Source organism: Hylobates moloch, unplaced genomic scaffold, assembly GCF_009828535.3.
Source record: "Hylobates moloch isolate HMO894 unplaced genomic scaffold, HMol_V3 SCAFFOLD_21, whole genome shotgun sequence".
In the NCBI taxonomy this organism is placed as follows: domain Eukaryota; kingdom Metazoa; phylum Chordata; class Mammalia; order Primates; family Hylobatidae; genus Hylobates; species Hylobates moloch.
The window spans coordinates 10,828,172-10,836,235 of record NW_026652296.1 but is presented as its reverse complement, the minus strand read 5'-3'; the positions used below and the strand labels follow the sequence as shown (position 1 = coordinate 10,836,235).

The following is an 8,064-nucleotide window of genomic DNA, read 5'->3' as shown; positions in this document are numbered from 1 at the left end:
AGAGTGAGACACCGTCTCAAATAACAAAAAAAAAATAATATTGTTGGCAAAGCCTGAGTCCTGTCCTGTCACTCTCCCTCCTGGACAGCATGAGCTTCACCACTCGCTCCACCTTCTCTACTAACTACCGGTCCCTGGGCTCTGTCCAGGCGCCCAGCTATGGCGCCCGGCCGGTCAGCAGCATGGTTAGCGTCTATGCAGGCGCCCAGGGCTCTGGTTCCTGGATCTCCGAGTCCCGCTCCACCAGCTTCCGGGGCGGCATGGGGTCCGGGGACCTGGCCAGGGGTATGGCTGGGGATCTGGCAAGAATGGGAGGCATCCAGAATGAGAAGGTGACCATGCAAAGCCTGAACGACCGTCTGGCCTCCTACCTGGATAGAATGAGGAGCCTGGAGACCAAGAACTGGAAGCTGGAGAGCAAAATCCGGGAGCACCTGGAGAAGAAGGGACCCCAGGTCAGAGACTGGAGCCATTACTTCAAAACCATCGAGGACCTGAGGGCTCAGATCTTCACAAATACTGTGGACAATGCCCGCATTGTTCTGAAGATCGACAATGCCCGTCTTGCTGCTGATGACTTTACAGTCAAGTAGGAGACAGAGCTGGCCATGTGCCAGTCTGTGGAGAGTGACATCCATGGGCTCCGCAAGGTCATTGATGACACCAATGTCCTTGGCTGCAGCTGGAGACAGAGCTCGAGGCTCTCAAGGAGGAGCTGCTCTTCATGAAGAACCACCACAAAGAGGAAGTAAAAGGCCTATAAGCCCAGATTGCCAGCTCTGGGTTGACCGTGGAGGTAGATGCTCCCAAATCTCAGGACCTCAGCAAGATCATGACAGACATCGGGCCCAATATGATGAGCTGGCTCAGAAGAACTGAGAGGAGGTGGACAAGTACTGGTCTCAGTAGATTGAGGAGAACACCAAAGTAGTCACCAGGCAGTCCACCGAGGCAGGAACTGCTGAGATGACTCTCACAGAACTGAGACATACAGTCCAGTCCTTGGAGATCGATCTGGACTCCATGAGAAATCTGAAGGCCAGCTTGGAGAACAGCCTGAGGGAGGTGGAGGCCTGCTATGCTCTGCAGATGGAACAGCTCAGTGAGATACTGCTGCACCTGGAGTCAGAGCTGGCACAGACCCAGGCAGAGGGACAGCGCCAGGCCCAGGAGTAGGAGGGCCTGCTGAACATAAGGTCAAGCTGGAGGCTAAGATCACCACCTACTGCCACCTGCTGGAAGACAGCAAGGACTTCAATCTTGGTGATGCCCTGGACAGCCGCAACTCCATGCAAACCATCCAAAAGACACCACCCGCCAGATAGTGGATGGCAAAGTGGTGTCTGAGACCAACGACACCAAAGTTCTGAGACATTAAGCCAGCAGAAGCAGGGTACCCTTTGGGAAACAGGAGGCCAATAAAAAGTTCAGAGGTAAAAACACGAAACACACATTTTTGTTTTCTTATCATCCCACTGGCACCTACGTCTTTTTTTTTTTTTTTTTTTTTTCAGACAGAGTTTCACTCTTGTTGCCCAGGCTGGAGCACAATGGCGTGATCTTGGCTCACTACAACTTCTGCCTCCCAGGTTCAAGCAATTATCCTGCCTCAGCCTCCCTAGTAGCTGAGATTACAGGCGTGCACCATCATGCCCGGCTAATTTTTGTATTTTTAGTAGAAATGGGGTTTCACTATTTGGCCAGGCTGGTCTTGAACTCCTGACCTCAGGTGATCTTCCCGCCTCAGCCTCCTAAAGTGCTGGGATTACAGGCGTGAGCCACTGCACCTGGCCCGGAATGCAATTTTATACAAAAAATACTTCTATAAGGACATCTGCCCAGCAACTGCCTATACAACCTCACACTGCCTTCACCCTTGTTAATGATCTTTGTAGCCAAAGATAAATTTTCAAAAAAAATCATGTGCCCAGCGCAGTGGCTCCTGCCTATAATCCCAACATTTTGGGAGGCCCGAGGCAAGAGGATCGCTTGAGGCCAGGAGTTAGAGACCAGCCTGGTCAACATAGCGAGATCTCATCTTTGAAAAAAAATTATTTTTAATTATGTAGGCTGGGCACGGTGGCTCATGTCTGTAATCCCAGCACTTTGGGAGGCAGAGATAGAAGGATCGCTTGAGCCCAGGAGTTCAGGACCAAAGCCAGAGACCCACCTCTTAAAAAAAAAAAAAATAGCTGGGTGTGGTGGCACCCGCCTCTGGTCCCAGCTATTCAGGAGGCTGAGGCAGGAGGATTGCTTGAGCCCAAGAGGTCGAGGCTGCCATAAGCCAAGATTCTACAACTGCACCCCAGCCTGGATGACACAACGGGACCCTATCTCAAAGATAAAAATAAAATAAAATTTTTAAAAAGTGTAACCCTCATTTTGTCCTTTAAACACCTTTGTCTATTCCATAGCTTGGTTGATACTTGATCATCAAAAAGAACCAACCTTTGTCTATCCAGGTGTGGTGGCACACGCCTGCAGTCCCAGCTACTCAGGAGGCTGAGGCGAGACGATCGCTTGAGCCCAGGAGTTCCAGGCTTCGCTGAGCTATGATTGTGCCACTGCACTGCAGCCTGGGTGACAGAGGGGGAACTTGTTTCAAAAAACAAAACAAAAACTTTTGTCTTCCTTTACCTCCCTGAATATGCAATAGTTTGCTATGACACATGTATTCCCATGGTAATGCTCTATTCCCGACTGAATATCTTTTTCTTCTACAGAGCCTCTGTCTGTTATTTAGGTTGACATATATGGCGTCAGAAATGGGACCTGAAAAAGATTAGTACTGGCAGCCGGGCGCGGTGGCTCACGCCTGTAATCCCAGCACCTTGGAAGGCCGAGGCGGGCGGATCACGAGGTCAGGAGATCGAGACCATCCTGGCTAACACAGTGAAACCCTGTCTCTACTAAAAATACAAAAAAATTAGCCGGGCACGGTGGCGGGCGCCTGTAGTCCCAGCTATTCGGGAGGCTGAGGCAGGAGAATGGCGTGAACCCGGGAGGCGGAGCTTGCAGCGAGCAGACATCCAGCCACTGCACTCCAGCCTGGGCGACAGAGCCAGACTCCATCTCCAAAAAAAAAAAAAAAAAAAAAAAAAAAAGATTAGTACTGGAAGAAATCGGTGATTCTTGGAACCGGTGTACAGTATTCACTAGAGCCCTTTGAGCTCACTGCTTCCATGGCTCACCTTTTCTGCCCTGGTGAGTCTTCTCTCAGGTTGAGCCTCCCTCTTTTTGGTAGAGCCTTTTTTGTTTTGTTTTGTTTTAGAGACAGGGTGTCACTCTGTCCCCTAGACTGGAATATAATGGCACAATCATAGCTCACTGTAGCCTTGAACTCCTGGGCTCAAGTGATCCTCCTGCCTCAGCCTCCCAAGTAGCTGGGACTATAGACATGTGCCACCACACCCACCTAATTTTTTTTTTTTTTTTTGTAGAGACAGGGACTCGCTATGTTGCCCAAGCCAGTCTTGAACTCCTGATCTCAAGTGATCCGCCCTCCTCGGCCTCCCAAAGTGCTGGGATTACAGGCGTGAGCCACCGTGCCTGGCCAAAAATGTGTTCTTTGTTTTTTTTTTTTGTGAGAGAGTCTCACTCTTTCACCCAGGCTGGAGTGCAGTGGCGCGATCTCTGCTCACTGCAAGCTCTGCCTCCCGGGTTCATGCCATTCTCCTGCCTCAGCCTCCCAAGTAGCTGGGACTACAGGCGCCCGCCACCATGCCTGGCTAATTTTTTATATTTTTAGTAGAGACGGGGTTTCACTGTGTTAGCTAAGATGGTCCCAATCTCCTGACCTCATGATCTGCCCGCCTCGGCCTCCCAAAGTGCTGGGATTACAGGCATGCGCCACTGCGCCTAGCCAAAAAATGTGTTCTTTATTGAGAATAAAATAATACTTTTGTTTAATTTGGAGATTATGTAAGTTTTTTGAAAATATGGGCTGGCTGGACGCGGTGGCTCACGCCTGTAATTCCAGCACTTTGGGAGGCTGAGGCGGGCAGATCACCTGAGGTCAGGAGCTTGAGACCAGCCTGGCCAACATGATGAAACCCCATCTTTACTAAAAATACAAAAATTAGCTGGGCATGGTGGCACATGCCTGTAGTCCCACCTACATGGGAAGCTGAGGCAGGAGAATCGCTTGAACCCAGGAGGAGGAGCTTGCAGTGAGCTGAGATTGCGCTACTGCACTCCAGCCTGGGCGACAGAGCGAGACTCTGTCTCAAAAACAGAAAAGAAAAAAAAAAAAGAAAATATGGACTTATGAAGGAAATAGAAACAAGATAGTAAGAAACCAATAACTGAGAGACAGAGACATGAAGAAAGTTATGGATATGAAGATATATTTTTTATAAGGAAAGTTGAAAAGAAAAGAGAATAATTTTGTATGGGAAAGAATCTTTGGTAAATTTATGTTCTAAAGTAAAATGATTGGTATTTAATGAAGAGGAAGTATAAGACAGGGCACAGAGTCAAAGCACATCATCAATAGTCCGAATAAGTCATGATGACGTTCATGAAGGGAGAACTTACGAAAGGCATTTTGTGTGTGATCAAGTTGGCTATAATTAGAAGGGAATTATTTATACGTCTTTCTAAAGATGGATTAAAAATACACTGATACAAAACTAAAAAATTCATATCCCCTATGTTAAAACAACCAGGTTTTCTTTCTTTTTTTTTCTTTTTTTTTTTGAGACAGAGTCTCGCTCTGTCGCCCAGGCTGGAGTGCAGTGGCGCGATCTCGGCTCACTGCAAGCTCCACCTCCCGGGTTCATGCCATTTTCCTGCCTCAGCCTCCCGAGTAGCTGGGACTACAGGTGCCCGCCACCGCGCCCGGCTAATTTTTTCTATTTTTTAGTAGAGACCGGGTTTCACCGTGTTAGCCAGGATGGTCTCAATCTCCTGACCTCGTGATCTGCCTGCCTCAGCCTCCCAAAGTGCTGGAATTACAGGTGTGAGCCCCTACCCCTGGCCCAGGTTTTCTTCTTTTTTTTTTTTTTTCTGAGACAGTCTCGCTCTGTCACCTAGGCTGGGGTGCAGTGTCACGATCTTGGCTGACTGCAATCTCCACCTCCCAGGTTCAAGCAGTTCTCCCTGTCTCAGCCTGATGAGTAGCTTGGACTACAGGCACACTGCCACGCCCAGCTAATTTTTGTTATTGTTGTTGTTGTTGAGACAGAGTCTTGCTCTGTCGCCCAGGCTAGAGTGCAGTTGCGTGATCTCGGCTCACTGCAACCTCTGCCTCCCTGGTTCAAGCCATTCTCCTGCCTCAGCTTCCTGAGTAGCTGGGATTACAGGCGTGCACCACCATGACGGGCTAATTTTTGTATTTTTAGTAGAGACAGGGTTTCACCATGTTGGTCAGGCTGGTCTCGAACTCCTGACCTCAGTTGATCCGCCCCCCTCGGCCTCCCAAAGTGCTGGGATTACAGGCATGAGCCACCTTGCCTGGCAGGTTTTCTTTTTCTTTTAAATTTGTATTTATTTTTTGTTGTAGAGATGGGAATCTCACTATGTTACCCAGGCTGGTCTGGAACTCTGGGCCTCAAGCAGTCCTCACATCTCAGCCTCCCGAAGTGCTGAGATTAACAGGCCTGAGTCACCACACCCAGCCAATTAAGTCTTTTTGAACTGGAATGAACTTAGGGATTTTGCAGTTGGGCCCATGGAGGGCCTCTAATGATGTATTTCTCAGGTTTATCTGGTAAGTTGTACAGGAAGTATTGTCAAGTGATAAGTGATTCTATTACTAGATCTTTCAGTTACATATATGGGTATGTTATTGATATAAATATTTCAAAAATTATATAAATTCATAGATACATAATGTTATCTGTCATAATTTTGGTTAATCTCATCTAAAGTTAAATTTGTAAGGATATTTTATTAATGTGAAATTTTTTTTTTTTTTTTTTGAGATGGAGTCTCGCTCTGTTGCCCAGGCTGGAGTGCAGTGGCACGATCTCGGCTCACTGCAAGCTCCGCCTCCCAGGTCCACGCCATTCTCCTGCCTCAGCCTCCTGAGTAGCTGGGACTACAGGCGCCCGCCACCACGGCAGGCTAATTTTTTGTATTTTGTTTAGTAGAGACAGGGTTTCACCATGTTAGCCAGGATGGTCTCGATCTCCTGACCTCATGATACACCCGCCTAGGCCTCCCAAAGTGCTGGGATTACAGGCGTGAGCCACCACACCCAGCCGTGAATTTTTTTTTTTTTAATTTGAGACAGAGTCTTACACTATTGCCTGGGCTGCAGTGCAATGGCACAGTCTTAGCTCACTGCAAACTCCGCCTCCCGGGTTCAAGCGATTCTCCTGCTTCAACCTCCCGAGTAGCTGGGATTATAGGCGCCCACCACCAGCCTGGCTTATTTTTTGTATTTTTTAGTAGAGACGGGGTTTCCCTATGTTGGCCAGGCTGGTCTCGAACTCCTGACCTTATGATCCGCCCACCTTGGCCTCCCAAAGTGCTGGGATTACAGGCATGAGCCACCGCGCCCGGCCAATTAATGTGAATATTCTAAAGATTATATTCAATTTATAAAAGTCTGATGTTTCTTGTGTGACTGTGTCAGTCATGATTCTGGTTGTTATCTTAAAATACTGTATATGGCCAGGTGCAGTGGCTCATACCTGTAATCCCAGCACTTTGGGAGGTGGAGGCAGGAGGATAGCTTGAGGCCAGGAGTTCTAAACCAGCCTGGGCAATATAGCAAGACTCCACCTCTATAAAAAATTAGCCAGGCATGGTGATGCACCCCTGTGGTTCCAACGACTCAGGAGGCTGAGGACCCTTTTTCTTTTAGAGAGCCTCTCTCTGTTATTTAGGTTGATATTTTCACATCTACTTCTGCACTCTTTTTACTCCAACCACACAGGCCTTTTTTTTTTTTTTTTTGAGACAGAGTTTCGCTCTTGTTGCCTGGGCTGGAGTGCAATGGCGCAACCCAACCTGGCTCACCGCAACCTCTGCCTCCCAGGTTCAAGCGATTCTCCTCCCTCAACCTCCCGAGTAGCTGGGACTACAGGCATGCACCACCACGCCCAGCTAATTTTGTATTTTTAGTAGAGACGGGGTTTCTCAGGCTGGTCAGGCTGGTCTCGACATCCTGACCTCAGGTGATCCGCCTGCCTCAGCCTCCCAAAGTGCTGGGATTACAGGGGTGAGCCACCGCGCCCGGCCCCATACAGGTCTTCTTTCTGCACCTCAAGTGGGTCATGTTCCTCACCTCAAGTACACACGTTCCCTTTCCTCTGGAATATTTGGTGCCCACGCCCATCTTTGCCTTTTTTTTTTTTTTTTTCAGTAGGGTCTTGCTTCATTGCCCAGGCTGGAGTGCAGTGGCACCATCACAGCTCACTGCAGCCTCTACCTCCTGGGCTCAAGGGATCTGCCTTGGCCTCCCAAAGTGCTGGGATTATAGGCACAAGCCACTGCACCTGGCCAAATACTTTTTTAGTATAAATATTTTCCAGATATTGCATACAAGTGTGAATAATTTGCACAAGGAGGCCAGGAAGTAAATGCCAGGAATATTCATACTAAAAATTATTTGCTATTTGTTTGAAATTCACAGTTAACTGAGCATTCTGTATTTTTATTGGTTAACTCTAGCAACCTTACTCAACATATGTTTGTAGAATAAATGTTATGAACATCTGCTCTGTGCCAGGCAACTCACACCTTCTCATTAAGTTATTTGTGCAATTACAAGAAATTAAGCTCTTGAGGGTAATGGCTGTGTCTGTCTTATGCACCATTGGCCTCCATGCCTGACCCCGGGTAGACTCAATAAATGTTCCTAGAATTGAAATAGAACTAAAAAAGAATTTCCAATGGTTACTTTCTTTCCATGGCAGCTTGTCCACCCTGGAAGGAGTCTGGTGCAGTGGTAAGGAGAGCCTGAAGGGGGCAGTGTCACCCCCTGGCTCTGGCCTCCTGTTGTCCATCACCATGGGGAGGCAGGGCCTCAAATCGGAAGCACATGAAGCCGGAACTTGGAAGGCAGAGGAGGCAAGACAGGTGGGCAGGCAAGATGGCTACTGCCAGGTGGGGTCT

At 48.3% G+C, this 8,064-nt stretch overlaps 1 pseudogene; it reads left to right on the top strand.

Annotated features, from left to right (window-relative positions):
* On the top strand, window positions 1-1,453 carry LOC116460869 (keratin, type I cytoskeletal 18-like; annotated as a pseudogene).
* The last annotated feature ends 6,611 nt before the right edge of the window (window positions 1,454-8,064 follow it).